Source organism: Eriocheir sinensis, unplaced genomic scaffold, assembly GCF_024679095.1.
Source record: "Eriocheir sinensis breed Jianghai 21 unplaced genomic scaffold, ASM2467909v1 Scaffold404, whole genome shotgun sequence".
NCBI lineage: Eukaryota > Metazoa > Arthropoda > Malacostraca > Decapoda > Varunidae > Eriocheir > Eriocheir sinensis.
The window spans coordinates 38796-58078 of NW_026111726.1; the positions used below are offsets into that span (position 1 = coordinate 38796).

Below are 19283 nucleotides of genomic sequence, written 5' to 3' on the forward strand. Positions count from 1 at the left end.
TGGAATGATTACTGCTTCCTGGAGAGAGACCCCACTGTGTGTTCCCTGCACATCACAGAGGTGATTGTCTCTGGAATGGAGGCATACACTCCACGTTTTTTCTCTACTCCTCATGCTAAAAAGCCTTGGTTTAATCATGCTTGTTCACGTGCTGTCAATGATAGAGAGGCAGCTCACAAAAGGTACCAGAGCCTTCAAACTCCCGCTTGCTTTGACCTTTACATTTCAGCCCGGAATCGTGCCAAATCTATTCTCCGACTTACCAAAACTGTTTTTATCGATAGAAAATGGCAATACCTTGCTTCTTCTAATTCGGCCTGTGACTTCTCTTACATCTGTAAAAAAAAAATATATATATATATATATATATATATATATATATATATATATATATATATATATATATATATATATATATATATATATATATATATATATATATATATATATATATATATATATATATATATATATATATATATATATATATATATATATATATATATATATATATATATATATATATATATATATATATGTATATATATATATATATATATATATATATATATATATATATATATATATATATATATATATATATATATTTATTTATTTTGGAAAGCTGTGACTGGTGATTCAGCGGTCGACCCGCATTCGCCGCGTATTGGATGATGCGTGTTCAAGATCACTAGCCGCTACTACCTAGGATTTTTAGTCACCATAGTGGCCTAAGACTACTCATGCTGTCCTAGAAGATCACCTATCAACCTGAACTCTCGAAGAAGCTTGCCCAGAAGTGAAATCAAGAATGAGTTCTGAGGCAAGCATGAGGCAAGAATTATAGGAGCCATTATAAGCAACTATCCTGAGCCTTAACAGGAAATCAGGTCAGCCCATCAGAGCCCCTAAAGAATTGGCCTACAAGCACTATAGGCAGAATATATATATATATATATATATATATATATATATATATATATATATATATATATATATATATATATATATATATATATATATATATATATATATATACTATATTATATATACTATTATATATATATATATATATATATATATAATAGTATATATAATATAGTATATATATATATATATATATATATATATATATATATATATATATATATATATATATATATATATATATATATATATATATATATATATATATATATATATATGTATGTTTGTGTGTGTGTGGTGAATGTATGTGTGTGTGTGTGTATGTATGCTTGTGAGTGTGGTCAGGAGGAGGATGGGAGGAAATGAGAGAGAGAGAGAGAGATGGAGAGATGGAGGACGTTGGGAAAGGCCCCTATGCTGCAGTGGACTAGAAATGGGTGAAGATTATGAAGATCAGAGTGAATAGTGACGTTAGGTGGGGTCAGGTTCACGGGAGCTGCCATGTATACGCCCACCGGCCTGTTGCAGACTCCTTGGTTAGTATTGGCAGACACTTCCGCCTCTCACACCAACTATTTCCAAAGGCCAAAAAGGGGATCAATTGGGTTCTCATGAGAGTGTTTTCAGGTTCATGGTACAGAAGAATAATCAAACTACTACTAGGACCATTAAAATACTCCTGGAAATACCGAAAACTCGTACGAAAACCGTGTCAAATATGTGAGCTCGGGCGCCGAAATGGGTTAAGATTCGTTTTAGGTCCGTGCCAGTATCTCATTACCTACTTTATGAAACATCAGTATCTCTTCATAGATCTTTTTTACAAACCTTCAACAGTCACGGAAACGCTTTGAAAATCCAATTCAAGGACTCTTTTTTTTTTACTCCTGAAAATAGGGGATAACCTAGAGAGGTAGACGGGAAGTACAACTTTTCGCCAGAGGTCTAACCACGACGAGGGCGCGTCACTTTCTGCCCTCCCGAGGAGGTCTCTTACATGAGTGTCCCTGCGTAAGCATTTTCCGGCTGCTGGCCCAGCCATACATGGATTAGTCAGCTCAACCAGCACAGATGACCTTAACCAACATGCACCCTTAATACTTTTGGGATTAATGTTTTCGAAAGCGCGTCGCCTCCTCTGGCGGCGGCCGCGGCGACGCTGCAGCAGGTGTTGCGAGAAATACCTCCTCGCTGAAATAAGTCACATATACATGTGGGGGAGTCAAGGGGGGGGGGGGGGGGCTGGTTAGAAGGGGCGGTCGAGGGGGGCGCAGACCCCACGTTAGTAGGTCGTAAAGTTCGGTTGGAGTAGTTTAACTATGCTCCACGACCCTAAACCCTCTGCGAGCTATTTCACGGCTACGGCGACTGCAGCGTCGCCGCGGCCGTCGCCAGAGGAGGCGACGCACTTTCGTAAACATACAGCACGTTTGTAAGCTCCCCAACCAAACACGAAACACGACGAAAATTCCTTGTATAGTGTTTTTTCACATTTGTTACCTTCTTTATGCCCTTGAACTGACTCCTCTGCTGTAAGAAAAAAAAAACTATACGAGGCATTTTCGTCGTGTTTTGTGTTTGGTTGGGGAGCTTACAAACGTGCTGTACTGGACTGTAAGACTGGCCCTTAACATCAGGGTTTTTTTTTTCGCTATCTTTTATTTGCATTATCTTTCTCACACATGAGTTATCCCTTTACTTTTAGTTGTTGTTGTTTTCTTGAGAACCCTGGAGCCTAGATTTAGGTCAGATGAGAGTGTGACGTCATCATGCTGTGCGTGGAACGACTGTGTATTCTTGTAGTATTTCCACGAGAAACTATATAGAGGTGTACAGATAGAACCTAGAAGAGGGTAAGTGGAGGAAGAACAGGAGGAAGAGGAGGAAGCAGCGGAAGAGGTGGAGGAAGACTTTAATCCAGACCCAATAATTCGTAGATAAAACTTTCTTCTCATAAGGATCGAACCCCATTTTGCTTCCCCATCTCGTTCAGTCATTTTTTCCGACATACTCAGAGAATAAGTTCCGCACAATGGCAATATAAATATAAAAAAAAGCTGCATGCTGAACTTTCATCAACATCAAATGAAACTCCTATGATGTGAAAACTCAATGAATCAATGAAAGAAAAGAAAAAAAGATAAAAAGCACTTGATGGCAGCTATTTTTTTCGTGTGTTTGTGGGAGGAGAAGTGGTGGACAGACTTTTTGTGTGTTATTGTTTTACCTTTGAGCTGCTTCCTGTGATGCGAAAATAAACAGATAAATGGGAGAGAAAAAAATGAGAAAAGCACATGATGGTGAGTGCTTTCTGATTGTGGGAGAAGTGGTTTAGTTTTCTTGGGGTGTTATTGTGTTACCCTTGAGCTGCCTCCCGTGATGCGAAAATAATTAGATAAATGGGAGAGAAAAAAATAGAAAAAGCACATTATGGTGACTGTTTTCTGATGGTGGGAGAAGTGGTTATCGTTTTTTGTGTGTGCTGTGTGTTAATGTTTGCCTGCTATGATGCGAAAATAAATATATAAATGGGAGAGAAAAAAAAGAAAACAACACATGATGGTGAGTGTTTTTGTGGGAGAAGTGGTTGGTGTTTTTTTAGTGAGTGTGTTTTGTTTTGTCTTTGAGCCGCCTCCTGTGATGCCAATAAATGAATAAATAATTAACAGTGCATATCCTTAACCCAACAAGAGGACACTCGACTTATACATGACAACTCCTAGGCCGGTATTCTCAGACGCTTCTGTCTCTCATACCAACTTTTTCCACAGGGGTCAAAGCAGATCAGTCGGATTCTCATGAGTGTTTTTTTTAGGTCCACAGTACAGATAGGATGTCAGACTACCACCAGGGTCATTAAACTACCCCTGGCAATACCCACAACGCCTACGAAAGCTGTGTGTGCGTCTGTGTGTGTGTGTGTGTGTGTGTGTGTGTGTGTGTGTGTGTGAGAGAGAGAGAGAGAGAGAAATAAATAAATAAATTCATAGATGGAGAGCAAGGATGAAAGAAAGGGAGAAATAGAATGAAACAGAGAAGAGAAAAATAAAGAGACAGACGACTAAGGAGAAGTGTGCCCCGATGCGAATGTTAGGAAACTCTAGCGGGCCGTCCTCGTGAGCGTCAGCACTCTCACTGGTGTTTTCTCTCCGCAGGTGTGTGGGTGCAATGTACACTTGAATGATGTTAATTGGTGAACAGATTCCTACCAAGTAAAATCAATCCATCAATCAATCAGAGAAGGAAAATATAATAAAAAAGAAAAATTGGAATGAGAAAGAAAAGGGAAACGGATGCTGCGTCGCAGGCCGTCGCGAGGATTCCTTTGGATGCTTGTGCGCGTTTCCCAGGCCCGTCGGTCTTCCATCCCTGAACCGATAAACGCGGTGACCGGCGCCTTCACAGTAATTATGATTAATTTTATAATCCAGTCTGGTAGTTTTAAGAAGCGAGTTCTTGCATCCTCGCCTCGGCGGGGGTGTGGAGCGCCAGCGAGCCCAAGGTCTCCCTGGCGAGCATGGCAGGAATGGAGGGCTCCAGGCAGGGCTCCTCGGCGTCCCTCGGGGCCCCGATGGAGGTGCCGGAGATCTTCCGGCTACAAACCCGGGCAGGTGGAGGTCGTTAGCCGTGGGAGGCAATCTGCCTAGGAGAGCAAACTCTATACAAACCCGGGCAGGTGAGGCTCGTTAGCCGTGGTAGGCAATTCACCTAGGAGAGCAAACTCTATACAAACCCGGGCAGGTGGAGGTCGTTAGCCGTGGGAGGCAATTCACCTAGGAGAGCAAACTCTATACAAACCCGGGCAGGTGGAGGTCGTTAGCCGTGGAAGGCAATTCACCTAGGAGAGCAAACTCCGAACAATAAACCCGGGCAGGTGGAGGTCGTTAGCCGTGGGAGGCAATTCACCTAGGAGAGCAAACTCCGAACAATAAACCCGGGCAGGTGGAGGTCGTTAGCCGTGGAGGCAATTCACCTGGAGAGCAAACTCCGACAACAAACCCGGGCAGGTGGAGGTCGTTAGCCGTGGAAGGCAATTCACCTGAGAGCAAACTCCGAACAATAAACCCGGGCAGGTGGAGGTCGTTAGCCGTGGGAGGCAATTCACCTAGGAGAGCAAACTCCGAACAATAAACCCGGGCAGGTGGAGGTCGTTAGCCGTGGGAGGCAATTCACCTAGGAGAGCAAACTCCGAACAATAAACCCGGGCAGGTGGAGGTCGTTAGCGGTTGGAGGCAATTCACCTAGGAGAGCAAACTCCGAACAATAAACCCGGGCAGGTGGAGGTCGTTAGCCGTGGGAGGCAATTCACCTAGGAGAGCAAACTCTAAACAAACCCGGGCAGGTGGAGGTCGTTAGCCGTGGGAGGCAATTCACCTAGGAGAGCAAACTCTAAACAAACCCGGGCAGGTGGAGGTCGTTAGCCGTGGGAGGCAATTCACCTAGGAGAGCAAACTCTAAACAAACCCGGGCAGGTGGAGGTCGTTAGCCGGTGGAGGCAATTCACCTAGGAGAGCAAACTCTAAACAAACCCGGGCAGGTGGAGGTCGTTAGCCGTGGTAGGCAATTCACCTAGGAGAGCAAACTCTAAACAAACCCGGGCAGGTGGAGGTCGTTAGCCGTGGTAGGCAATTCACCTAGGAGAGCAAACTCTAAACAAACCCGGGCAGGTGGAGGTCGTTAGCCGTGGGAGGCAATTCACCTAGGAGAGCAAACTCTAAACAAACCCGGGCAGGTGGAGGTCGTCAGCCGTGGTAGGCAATCTGCCTAGGAGAGCAAACTCCGAACAACAAACCCGGGCAGGTGGAGCTCGTCAGCCGTGGTAGGCAATCTTCCTAGGAGAGCAAACTCCGAACAACAAACCCGGGCAGGTGGAGCTCGTCAGCCGTGGTAGGCAGTCTGCCTAGGCGAGCAAACTCCGAACAATAAACCCGGGCAGGTGGAGCTCGTCAGCCGTGGTAGGCAGTCTGCCTAGGAGAGCAAACTCCGAACAATAAACCCGGGCAGGTGGAGGTCGTCAGCCGTGGTAGGCAGTCTGCCTAGGAGAGCAAACTCCGAACAATAAACCCGGGCAGGTGGAGGTCGTCAGCCGTGGTAGGCAATCTGCCTAGGAGAGCAAACTCCGAACAATAAACCCGGGCAGGTGGAGCTCGTCAGCCGTGGTAGGCAGTCTGCCTAGGAGAGCAAACCTAACAAAAAACCCGGGCAGGTGGAGGTCGTCAGCCGTGGTAGGCAATCTGCCTAGGAGAGCAAACTCTAAATAAACCCGGGCTTGTGGTGCTCGTTATACTGTCTTAGACAATCCACGCGATGGGAACACCAAAGAAAAGGAAAATAAAAAAGAACACCAGAAAAATGGAAAATACAGAAACGAAACATCAAGAAAAGAAACAAAAAGATCATCCACCTTTAGGCCCTAACATCGCCAAAATTATAAATTATGGGTGGGTCTCTTCTGGGGAGAAAGCGGCTCACCCAGACCAAAGAACATCAACAAGGGATGATATAGAAAAGAACACCAAAAAAATATGGAAAAAGAACAGAAAAAAACATCGAAAAAGAAAAGCAACAGAAATAAATGAGCAACATCGAGAAAAGAGAAATACAAAGAAACATCATCCACCTTTCGGCCCCAAACAACATCACCAAAATTATGGATGGGTCTCTTCTGGGAGGAAAGCGGCTCACCCAGACCAAGGAACATCAACAAAAGGATGATGGGAAAAAAATAACAACAAAAAGCATCAAAAAGAAGTAAAAAGAAAAAGAACAGGAAAACATCGAAAAAGAAAACAAATGCAATAAAAAGAACGAAAAACACGACATCAAGAAAATAAAATAAAACAAACATCATCCACCTTTCGGCCCTAACAACATCTCCAAAATTATGGGTGGGTCTCTTCTGGGAGGAAAGCGGCTCACCCAGACCAACGAACATCAACAAGAGGATGATAGCAAAAAAGAACATCAAAAAAGAAAACCAACAGCAAGAAAACACAAAGGAAAAAAGAAAAAAAGAAAAGAAAGAGAAAACAAATAGAAAAAAGAAAAGAAAGAAAGAAAAGGAAAAAGAAAAAACAAAATAACAAAATAAAATAAAAATAAATAAACAAAATAATATAAATAAATAAATAAATAAATATAGATTATAGTAAAATTAACTAACTGACTCTAACTGCTTAACTAACTATCAAACTATCTATTTAACTAACCTATCTAACTAACGGTAATACAGCTGTTTGACTACCCATTAACAAACAAACTAACAAACCACTTAACGATCTAACATGGATAGTGAGGTAAGGTGGGATTAGACTTACAGGAGCTGCCTTGTATAGACCAACCGGCCTCATGCAGACTCCTTACGTTCTTATGTTATTTTACGTTTATGAATATGGCCCTTAAACCCCATTCACACCTGTACTAATACCTGACTGGTTGGGTGACTCTTCTACCTCTGCCTGCCTCCCCTCCTGCTACTGTCTCCGCTATCAGCACACAATCTTCCTTCAACTCCCCACTAATACTCACTTCCCTACATTCAACCACTAACCCCCCCCCCACACACACACACACATACACGCATAAAACTATCAAACCCTCATTTAAAACAATATATCAAACACTCACAAGAAAAAACACCAGGACGCAACACTGTATAAGGCAAAGATGATGGTGGGAAGAGGGATGAAGGGGGGGGGGGGAGGTCACACGATAACCTACGCATTACCCCGGCGCGCTCCTCCGTCCCCTTGGCCCGTGACCCCGCGCAGATAACAGCAGACCCCCTCAGCCGGCGACACAGGACCGATTGTGACATGCAGGTTACCTCAGTTTACCTTTCCCAGGCATACCCATTTCACTGACCCACGCGTGAGGAGGAGGAGGAGGAGGCTAAAATAGCAAAGGAAAAAGACGACGAGGTAGAGGTCAAGAAAGGGGAGCTAGCGAGAGGGAGGAAAAGGAGGAGGAGGAGGAAGAGGAGGAGGAGGAGGAGGAGGAGAAACCCAACGTGGCGGATGAGGTAGTGTAGGCTGCGGGGTCAACTAAGCTCCGCACCTTTATCCCCTATTTTCAGGAGTAAGAAAAAAGTCCCTGAATTGGATTTTCAAAGCGTTTCCATGACTGTTGAAGGTTTGTAGAAAAGATATATGAAGAGATAGTGATGTTTCATAAAGTAGATTGTGAGATACTGGCACGGACCTAAAACGTTTAAGAATATGGCCCCTTATGTTCTTACGAGTATAGAGGTTTTGCAGTGACGTCACGAAATAGCGTCGTCTGCACCTTGTGCGTCGTCTGCAGACCCGCTGGTGGTCACCTCCCCAGCAGAGTGAGCAGACGGACCACGTGTGCCCCCTCCCTAAGTCACTACCCGCGGGCAACTGGCAGGACCTTCAGCATCATTTGTGTTAAGTGATTACGCGAGATCGCTTGGGAATGCTGCGAAACTAAGATATATCGAACAAATCAGTGCTTTTGGAGGAGGAGACTAGTAGACTGGCTGTCTAGCTGGCTGGCTGTCTGGTTGACTGGTGGGCTGACTGGTTGCTTGGTGGGTTAATTGGCTGGCTGATTGGTAAGCTGACTCTCTGTCTAACAGACCGACTGGATGGCTGACTGGTTGATTGGATGACTGACTGGGTGGTTGACTGACTGTCTGGCTGGTCGGTTGACTGGCTGTCCCTCTGCCTGGTTGATCTCCTGTTGCTGACCAGGTAGGCCCAGGTAGGCAGCACAGGCAGGCAAACAGGTGAGGGCAAGTGACGACAGGTGAGGGCAGGTGACGGCAAGTCACCTTACACTACGCACTCTTGGTCACTTCCCTGCTTACACTTATATACTCCACCCAGCACTGAGCTCTGTCCCTCTGTGCACTTTGCCTCCTCTGAGTTTCCTTTCCTATTTTCTTCCCCTGCTTGAGCGCCGACATGCGTGTTTACCTCCGCCAGCTTGTTTACCTCCGCCAGCTCATGTAAATCCCGTTCCAGAGTAATCCCCCGTCACATAATAAGCTAGGGGACCCGGGACAATACCTAAATGAGTGTTAGCTCATGTAATAATCTGATAAGTCTTGCCTGTAATATATCTTTGACAAAATGAGCACTGCAGAGTCGAGATGAAGCAGACGGCCGCCAGTGCTCGCTCCTGAGTAAAACTTGCCGCCTCTGCGTTCAAAGATTACAACTTCAGAAGGCTGTGACTGAATGGAAAGTCAAGCATAATGATCTTGAAAAGAAATTCGAAGCCCTTCAGGAATTTGTTTTAAGTAATGTGGCAGTGACTCCACCATCGATGGTGGAGAGGCCCTCCACCGAGACTGTGCCCTCTCCAGACGACCCTCCTGCTTCACGGGAGGACGTGTTACCTGCCTCACAGGTTGACTCCCAGCCTGCCTCACAAGCCAACCCCCAGCCTGCCTCACAGGCTAACCCCCAGCCTGCCTCACAGGCTAACCCCCAGCCTGCCTCACAGGCAAACCCCCAGCCTGCCTCACAGGAAAACCGCCAGCCTGCCTCACAGGCTGACCCCCAGCCTGCCTCACAGGCTAACCCCCTGCCTGCTTCACATGCTACCTCCCAGCCTGCCTCACAGGACACCTTCCAGCCTGCCCCACTTAACGCTTCTCTTCCTGCTTCACAGGATGCCGTGTTCCAACCTGTAAGGAATGGAACCAAACCGAAGCAGGCAACCAAGGATTTACTGACCCCCATTACCTTCAATAGGTTCCAGGTGCTGGCATACACCATGGAGGATGAGTTTGAGACTCGCCTAGTTGGGGACTCCATGGTGCGTGGCCAGCTGGTTGAGTTCTGTGGTCGTTCATCAAACGGCCGCAGAAAACGTTACTGCTATCCAGGTGCCAGACTGGACGACATCACCGCAGCGTGCGATGATGTCACGAGAAATGCCTACCGAAACACCCTCTTTGTCATTCACGCGGGGACAAATGACAAAGACAACCCGTTCTGAGGAACTGCTTGAGAAATACCGCCGCATGATCAAGCAGTATAAACGTAAAACGGATGCCAGTAACATCATAATCTCAGGAATCCTCCCGAGGGTCGGTGCCGAATCTAGCTTTTACAGTAAGGCCTTCAGCACAAACAACAGACTTCAGTCCCTTTGCTCACAAGAAAACGTCCAGTTCGCTAACTTGTGGAACAGTTTTTACTACGATCCAAACTTGTTCCTTGCTGATGGCATCCACTTAAACCCTATTGGAGCAGCCCATTTCGGGAGGCTGCTCTGTGACCAAGTGGCTCTTCGAAAGCCAAAAAACGCGGAGGCGAGAACACCAGCAGCTCCACCGTAAGGGGGCACTCAGCCCGCAAAACCCCCGACTCGAATCACATTAAAGCTTGCTATGTAAACGCTTGTAGCCTACGTAACAAATTTTGAAGTCTTAGAAGTCCTCGCAGCTTCAAATCATTATCACATCATCGGAATCACAGAATCTTGGATAGACACTTCAAATAGAGATTTCATTGCGGAATATAGATAACCGGGTGTGGTGATTCTATAGTTTAAGTTGTCTGTATTTGTTGGGGTTTTAGTGCTTGTTCGTTTTAGTGTTTCATATGTATCGTTCGGGATAGGTGATTCGTATGTAATATGAATCGTATGATATGGTTTCGAAACCAACGTATCTAGTTTCTTCGTTGATGAAGCCAGTGCACTCGGGATGCAGGTACTGTACGCACCTAGGGTTTTCTTGCCGAGTAAAGCCTAGAGAAAAGGGCATTTGAGGTGGTTTACTTATTCCCTCGCGACAATTTACTCGGCAAGAATCCATGAAGCAAGCTGGAGATGGAGAGACTACTGAAACCTGAACGCTTCGAGGGTGCACAAGACACTACGCCTGCTCAGTGGAACCACTGGCTCTGCACCTTCAATAACTTCATTCAGTCTATATCTCCTGCACCTGACAAGTTGAAGCTGCTCGTCAACTACATCTCTCCAGAAGCATACACCCACATCACCGACTGCCCATCATACGAGGAGGCCATCAAAGCTTTGAAAACTGTGTACGTGAAGCCCAAGAATATCATCTTCGCCCGGCATCAAATGGCTACTCGCAGGCAGCAACTGGCCGAGTCCATCGACACCTTCCTCTTGTCTCTGAAGCAGCTGTCTAAAGACTGTGACTACAAAGACGCGACTGCTGACACCTACACTCAGGAAGCCATCAGAGATGCCTTCATCACTGGTCTCGCCTCTCCTACCATCCGTCAACGTCTATTGGAGAGAGAAACTTTGTCCCTGAATGAGGCCGTACAACTTGCTCGAAGCCTCGACACTTCTCAACGCAACGCTGAAGGATACTCTTCACCTGTCACTCCAGGGAACGTGTCGGCTGCTCCTGCTCTTACCTCGGAGGCCTCTGTTAACACCACGGACACCGTAGCTGCGCGACCCTGGACGATCGAGAAGACCTTACACCGCAGCCGCTGCTACTATGGAACCTCCTGGCTCTACCTCCCTGGTCCCTCCCTGTGGACACTGCGCCCTGACACCAACTACTGCCGCCACTCCAGTATTAGCGTCTGTTACTACGCCGCGGAGCTCTACAATTCCTGTGAGTGTCAATGAACTGCAAGTGAACTCCCTTATTGACAGTGGAAGTACTATTAGTTTCAGCCATCCACAGGTTGTGAAAAACTTAAATATTCCTGTGTACCCTTCAAAGACTGATGTCACCCTTGCTTCTTCCCAAGTTTCTACTACCGGAGGACATTGCTTTGTCAACCTGAAAGTTAACGACAGTCTGTATCCTCAATTCAAGTTGTCAGTTCTTCCCCAGTTGTGTTATAAAGTAATCTTGGGCAGAGACTTCATGGAAAAACACCAGGCTGTGGAATGCACTTTGGATGGCTCTTTACCTAAGCTAACTATATGTAACGTAGCATCAATGTCTATTGATCCTCCATCCCTCTCCCCTAACCTGTCCCCTAATACAAAGCCAGTCTCCACGTGTTCTCGTAAGTTCTCGGGGTCGGATGAACAGTTTATTCATGAGGAAGTACAGTCTTTGTTACAAGAAGGTGTTGTAGAGAAGAGTCAGTCCCCTTGGAGAGCTCAAGTGCTAGTAACAAGCGATGAGAGACACAAGCGGCGCATGGTTGTTGATTACTCTCGTACCATAAACCGTTTTGCGTCAATAGACGCTTACCCAATGCCTCGTATTCATGATTTAATTCACAAGATGGCTAAGTACAAAATATTCAGCAAACTTGATCTGAAAAATGCCTACTATCAAGTTCCCTTACGAGAAACGGAGAAACAGTACACTGCTTTTGAGGCTGACGGACAGTTACTTCAATTTACCAGAGTTCCTTTCGGTCTGACAAACTCCGTTGCTGTTTTTCAGAGAATCATGGACTCTATCATAGCTGACAACAAATTGCAAGCCACCTATGCTTACATTGATGATGTTATTGTATGCGGCGTAAGCAAGGAGGGACATGACCGGAACCTTCAGCGTTTCAAGGAGGTAGCCTCAAAGTACAACTTGACTTTGAACTTGGAGAAGTGTCACTACGGCTTAAAAGAAATTACTTATCTTGGGTATTGCATCTCCGATAATTCTCTGCGTCCTGATCCAGATCGTATCAGACCCCTGATAGAAATGCCAGTTCCTAATGATTCACCCTCTCTAAACGAGCGCTTGGCCTCTTCTCATACTATTCCATCTGGATACCTAACTATTCTAAGCGTATACAGCCTCTTCTGCTGTGCCAGAGTTTTCCACTCGGCTCTGAAGCTATTAAATGTTTCGAATCGCTAAAGAGAGACATCTGTAAGGCTTCAGTAGCTGCCTATGATGAAACTTTGCCACTCCAGATCGAGACTGACGCATCCTCTGTCTCCATAGCAGCCACTCTTTCCCAGCTTGGTCGGCCAGTAGCTTTCTTCTCCAGAACCCTGACCAGCTCTGAAAGACTTCAGCCTGCTGTGGAGAGAGAAGCCACTGCTATCATTGAAGCCGTACGTAAGTGGAGACTTTATTTTGGGCCGCAAATTCACTATTGTCACTGACCAACAAGCTGTATCCTTCATGTTTGACTCACGGCATTCCTCCAAAATTAAGAATGACAAAATATTAAGATGGCGTCTTGAGCTCTCTGAATACTTGTATGACATTAAGTACCGACCAGGTCCTCAAAACATCCCTTGCGACACAGTCTCGTGCATGCTCAGTTAATACTAACCCAGGCTCAGTCTCTCTCGAACAAGTACACGTGTCTCTGTGTCATCCTGGCGTCACAAGACTTTATCATTTTGTAAAAGTTAAAAATCTGGCTTTTTCTCTAGATGATGTAAGGAGGGTTTGTTCTCAATGCAGTATTTGTTCTGAATTGAAACCTAGATTCTTTAAACCTCCAGTTGATAACCTGATCCATGCAACGCAACCCTTTGACCGAATCTCTATTGATTTCGCTGGACCGAAACCTACTACAAAGAATAAATACCTCCTGGTAATGATAGACGAGTACTCTAGATTCCCATTTGTGTTCCCATGCCCAGATATGTCTGCTCAAACTGTTAAAGCTTGCTTCCTTAAACTGTTCTCTATGTTCGGTTGTCCATCATCAGTTCATTCGGACAGAGGAACACAGTTCATGTCTCGTGAAGTCGCAGATTTTCTGTTGAGCCACGGTGTCGTCATGACACACTCCACTCCCTACCACCCCCAAGGTAACGGACAATGTGAAAGAGAGATTGGTACTATTTGGAAAACTGTACGCCTAGCACTCAGATCTTCCAAACTCCCCGAGTCTCAGTGGGAACTAGTTCTGGACAGAGTACTTCATTCCATTCGGTCCCTCCTTTGTACTGCCACCAATCAAACCCCTCATGAAAGGTTATTTTCTTTCCCTAGGAGATCATTTAGTGGTTACTCCTTACCTTCCTGGCTTGCCACACCTGGACCTGTCCTGCTGCGGAAGTTTGTTCGTAATTCCAAATCGGATCCGTTAGTGGAAGAAGTTGATCTCGAGAGTGCTACACCACACTACGCTCACATTAGCCATCCGGATGGGAGAAGGTCTACCGTCTCTACGAGGGACCTGGCTCCAACCCCTAAGGAACAGACAACCATGCAAGAGAACATCAATGGGACAACACCCACTGAAGAGATTTCGGCTCCAGAACCGACTTCTACCGATGACAGCGATGGAGGGGCAGCCACTCCTGACGCTTGTTACCCAGCCTCCGATGACACTAGACTTCCGGACACAAGAAAAAGCGACTCGCCCGAAACTTCCGAGGAAAGACCTGAACCACTAAGACGTTCAACAAGAGTCAGGAAAGCTCCGGATAGACTAGGCGTGTGATATGTACGTAGTTATTTGTAAGAGGGGGAGAATGTGGTGATTCTATAGTTTAAGTTGTCTGTATTTGTTGGGGTTTTAGTGCTTGTTCGTTTTAGTGTTTCATATGTATCGTTCGGGATAGGTGATTCGTATGTAATATGAATCGTATTATATGGTTTCGAAACTAACGTATCTAGTTTCTTCGTCGATGAAGCCAGTGCACTCGGGCTGCAGGTACTGTACGCACCTAGGGTTTTCTTGCCGAGTAAAGCCTAGAGAAAAGGGCATTTGAGGTGGTTTACTTATTTCCTCACGACACCGGGTTATACCATCTTTAGTCATGAAAGAGAGAACAGACAGGGTGGAGGCGTTATCTTTTATATCCACAACTCTCTCCATCCAGTATCCGTGAAAACAGATATTATAACCAATGTAGACACGGTCTTCATTGAAATTAAAAAAAAAATATCTCGTAAAATAGTAATTGGACTTATCTACAGACCGCCAAGGCAGACTTTTGATATCGACCACACATTAAGTGAAATATTATTAGAAACAAGTAGCAGTTGCGAGGCAGTAATTGTTGGGGACCTTAACTTGCCAGTGAAAAGATGGGGTGAACCGTTGAACTGTCATACAGGGCTCGACCTGTATATAAATTTACTAGAAAGTGATTTACATCAACACGTTCAAGAACCGACTCGGGAAAATAATATACTTGACCTTATCTTTTCAACGACAGCTGATCTAGTTAACGAAGTAAATGTTGGTCCAATTTTTAGTTCTAGCGATCACCGAACAATCACATTCAGCATCAATATGAAAGAAAGTAAAGTAACACCTAGCAAAGAAAAGGTGCCTGATTATCAGAGAGCGAATTTCGTAAGACTCCGATCAATTCTAAATAATTCTGACTGGACTGAAATCTCGGCGGAAACAGATATTAGTAAATCTTGGGGGGCCTTCACCACAGTATTGAACAATGCCATAAGCATATGCTTACCCTATCGTAACAGACGTTCAGCTTTTAAGAAGAAACCCAAATGGTGGCAACACGAAATTTAAAATAGCCTATCTCTTAAAAAACGCTTATACAGTAAATACATATCAACTCAGAGCGAGGCTGACAAACTAGAGTTGGACAGAATTCGCCGCGAAACCAAGAAATTAATAAAACGAAGCAAGAAAAATCTTGAAGAATATATAGCAGAAACGAGTAAATCTAATCCTAAAGAATTTTTAAGCTATGTAAATAATAAAACGTCACTCACTTGTGGTATCGGACCTCTTGCTAATGAAAATGGTAACCACACGAACGATGAAAATTAAATGGCTACAATCCTAAATAACTTTTTCGCATCAGTATTTACCGACGAAGATTGTTTATCACCTCAACCGCCGGAGGTTAAAAGGACCGAAAAGATGTTAAGTGGCGTGCTCATCGTAGAAAGTGACATTTTACGCACAACTGAAAAGATTAAAGTAAGCAAAGCTCATGTTCCAGACAAAATTACCCCTAGGGTCTTAAAAGAAATCAAACATCAAATTTGTAGACCGCTCTCCATCATATCCAATAATTTTTTAACAGCTGGAAAAGGTCCGTCGGATTGGAAACTTGCAAATGTCACACCAATTTTCAAAAAGGGGGACAGTCTCATCCAGGAAACTATCGACCAATTAGCCTGACAGCGATTGTTTGTAAGTTAATGGAGACTATCATTCGCGACAATATGGTGAAATTCTTCGAAGAAAATAATATAATAAATAACTCGCAACATGGCTTTCGTAGTAAGCGTTCGTGTTTGACTAACTTACTTGATTTTTTTCATTATATTTTTGAGGTGTTCGATGAAAGCAGATCAGTAGATATCATATATCTGGATTTTCAAAAGGCATTTGATAAGGTCCCCCACCAACGATTGCTCAGCAAACTATTGGCGCACGGTATCTCGGGTAACATTCACAATTGGCTTGTGGACTGGCTCTCTGAGCGGAAACAGTGAGTAGTTCTAAACGGTGTTACATCTAACTGGCTCGATGTCAGAAGCGGCGTATCTCAAGGATCAGTGCCTGGCCCCATGCTCTTCTTAATTTATGTTAATGATATCGATGATGGGCTCACTTGCAAAGTATCAAAATTTGCTGATGACACAAAATTGCTAGAAAAAGTAACTGCGATACTCGACGAAGAAGCTTTACAATCAGATCTAGATCGACTTGCTCGTTGGGCCAATCAATGGCAAATGAAATTTAACGTTGAGAAATGTAAAGATAATAACAATCGCGTTCGGTACGTAATGAATTGCCAACAACTTTCTGCAGTAAGTAAAGAAAAGGATCTTGGAATCACCATATCAAGCGATTTAAAGCCCGGTCAGCATTGTTCAGAGGTAGTTAAAACTGCAAACAAATTGGTTGGGTTCATCGGACGAGTCTTTAATAATAAATCGGAAAAAGTAATATTAAAACTGTATAATTCATTGGTTCGACCCCGTCTAGAGTACTGTGTACAGTTTTGGTCTCCCTACTACAGAAAAGACATAGAAAAGTTGGAACGGGTTCAAACGAAGAGTAACAAAGATGATTACTAGGTTGAGAAATTTATCATATGAACAAAGGCTTAAAGAAGTAAATTTATTCAGCCTATCAAAACGAAGAATGCGAGGCGATCTAATAGAAGTGTTAAAAATGTTTAAAGGATTCAGTGATACTAATGCGGAAGATTACTTTACAATTGATCGATGAAATAGAACAAGAAGAAATCACAATTTGAGGATAAGTGGTAAAAGATTCTCGTCGCACGAAGCTAAACACTTCTTCAATCGAGTTGTTAATGTTTGGAACTCTCTACCTTGTGATGTCGTTGATAGTACAACAATTACGACCTTCAAGAATAGATTAAACAAGTATATTGAATCCAACCAGCAACTAAGATATTACTCATTGTCATAATAACGTTAAGTTCTTTTGAATACTGGTGTCCTTGTCCGCTTTTATCACCCGGTTAGTGGTAGCAGTAATGGTGGTTCTTTCCTCTTTCCTACATAATTTCCATGCAGTTTTTCCATGCTGCATGGTTCTTTTTCCTTTCCTGCCAGCTTTGGCTAGAGGGATGAGGGGTGGGTAGGAGCCTTCGCCTTTGCTGTCCTTCATCTTTCACCTTTGATTAGACAGTTAGTGTAGCTTGTCACAAACAACCTCGTAAGGACCAGCAGGTCTGCTGTTGTTTGTCCTTTCTTTGTGTTCCTTCACCTCTTCGTCCCTTCTTTCTTCCTCACGTCCACTTTCATTTACATCCTGATTTCATCCTTCCAATTGTTCCCGTAAAACTCCCCCCCCCCCTCTCTCTCTCTCTCTCTCTCTCTCTCTCTCTCTCTCTCTCTCTCTCTCTCTCTCTCTCTCTCTCTCTCTCTCTCTCTCTCTCTCTCTCTCTCTCTCTCTCTCTCTCTCTCTCTCTCTCTCTCTCTCTCTCTCTCTCTCTCTCTCTCTCTCCATCCCGCCAGATGGCTCCACCTGCCTGGCGGCCCGCAGCGTTAAGGCACAATTTCCCGCCTAATGAGGACGTTTCGTCGCACACTCACCTGCCCACACACACACACACACACACACACACACACACACACACACACACACACACACACACACACACACACACACACACACACACACACACACACACACACACACACACACACACACACACACACACACACACACACACACACACACACACACACACACACACACACACACACACACACACACACACACACACACACACACACACACACACACACACATATACACACACACACACACACACACACACACACACACACACACACACACACACACACACACACACATATATACACACACACACACACACACACACACACACACACACACACACACACACACACACACACACACACACACATATATACACACACACACACACACACACATATACACACACACACACACACACACACACACACACACACACACACACACACACACACACACACACACACACACACACACACACACACACACACACACACACACACACACACACACACACACACACACACACACACACACACACACACACACACACACACACACACACACACACATATACACACACACACACACACACACACACACACACACACACACGGACAGGTATCGGCTTAGTGTGATACCGACACTTGTGAGGGTCACACACCTCCATGATCACATGACCCCACCACCCTCACACACACACACACACACACACACACACACACACACACACACACACACACACACACACACACACACATCACCCTTCCCCACTTCCCCCATTACTCACCACATTACTCATTGTATGGTATTTTTGTGTATTTTCAGTCTTATGGCTGCCTACAAATGAATAAACCATTTATTATTATTATTATTATTATTATTATTATTATTATTATTATTATTATTATTATTATTATTATTACACCGATACCAGACGAACCTAACCAAATTCGGCAAGTCCCTCCTCCACAACCCCCGTCATAGAGATCGAGGGCCGCTTTCACAATCACGTTTGTTTGTGTTGATCGTTACCATTGAGCGGCGATCGCCGCTACCAACAAGAAATCCGCTTTCACAGTCGTCTTTCGCGGCGCTGTTTGTTTGCATCAGTATCAGAGATTGGAACCTCTGGTAACGGAGCTCTGGTAGCCGCGGGGGTTCCCCAATGGAACTTACCAATGACATTAATTAGTAAATAATACAAATTCTTGCTCTCAAATGGTTATATTATTTCTTTAAATAATTGTGAAAAAGTATTAAACAATACAGCAACACGTTGCAAGGATTCAATGGTAATATAAGAAAAAAATGTAGAAAAATTTGAATGACATGAACTCACTTCACCTGCTGACCAGTAAACGTCCTGGTGAGAATTTCAATTTGATTGATTGATGGTTTATTGTTGCAAAAGTACACAACAATTAAAGAAGGAAGGAGTTTAATACCTGTCACCATTAATCACCTGTTATG

General features: G+C 44.4%; 4 long non-coding RNA genes across 8 annotated transcripts; 3 read left to right on the forward strand and 1 right to left on the reverse strand.

Annotated features, from left to right (window-relative positions):
- Nucleotides 1-4576: 4576 nt before the first annotated feature.
- On the reverse strand, nt 4577-5549 carry LOC126992133 (uncharacterized). The gene is made up of 3 exons (XR_007746240.1): nt 5432-5549; nt 5169-5236; nt 4577-4700 (listed from the first exon to the last, which is right to left on the reverse strand). It is a non-coding gene; the product is annotated as an uncharacterized LOC126992133 (long non-coding RNA).
- Nucleotides 4694-6675, forward strand: LOC126992131 (uncharacterized). Of its 5 annotated transcripts, none has more exons than XR_007746236.1 (4): nt 4694-4869; nt 5001-5136; nt 5270-5399; nt 6134-6675. It is a non-coding gene; the product is annotated as an uncharacterized LOC126992131 (long non-coding RNA). The 5 variants fall into 5 exon arrangements; XR_007746234.1 differs by lacking the exon at nt 5270-5399 and adding an exon at nt 5465-5659; XR_007746238.1 differs by lacking the exon at nt 5270-5399 and adding an exon at nt 5465-5594.
- On the forward strand, nt 5687-6104 carry LOC126992132 (uncharacterized). The gene is made up of 3 exons (XR_007746239.1): nt 5687-5795; nt 5864-5999; nt 6068-6104. It is a non-coding gene; the product is annotated as an uncharacterized LOC126992132 (long non-coding RNA).
- Nucleotides 6676-11421: 4746 nt separating the features above from the next.
- LOC126992128 (uncharacterized) lies at nt 11422-14525 on the forward strand. Its single transcript, XR_007746233.1, has 2 exons — nt 11422-11503; nt 13808-14525. It is a non-coding gene; the product is annotated as an uncharacterized LOC126992128 (long non-coding RNA).
- The last annotated feature ends 4758 nt before the right edge of the window (nt 14526-19283 follow it).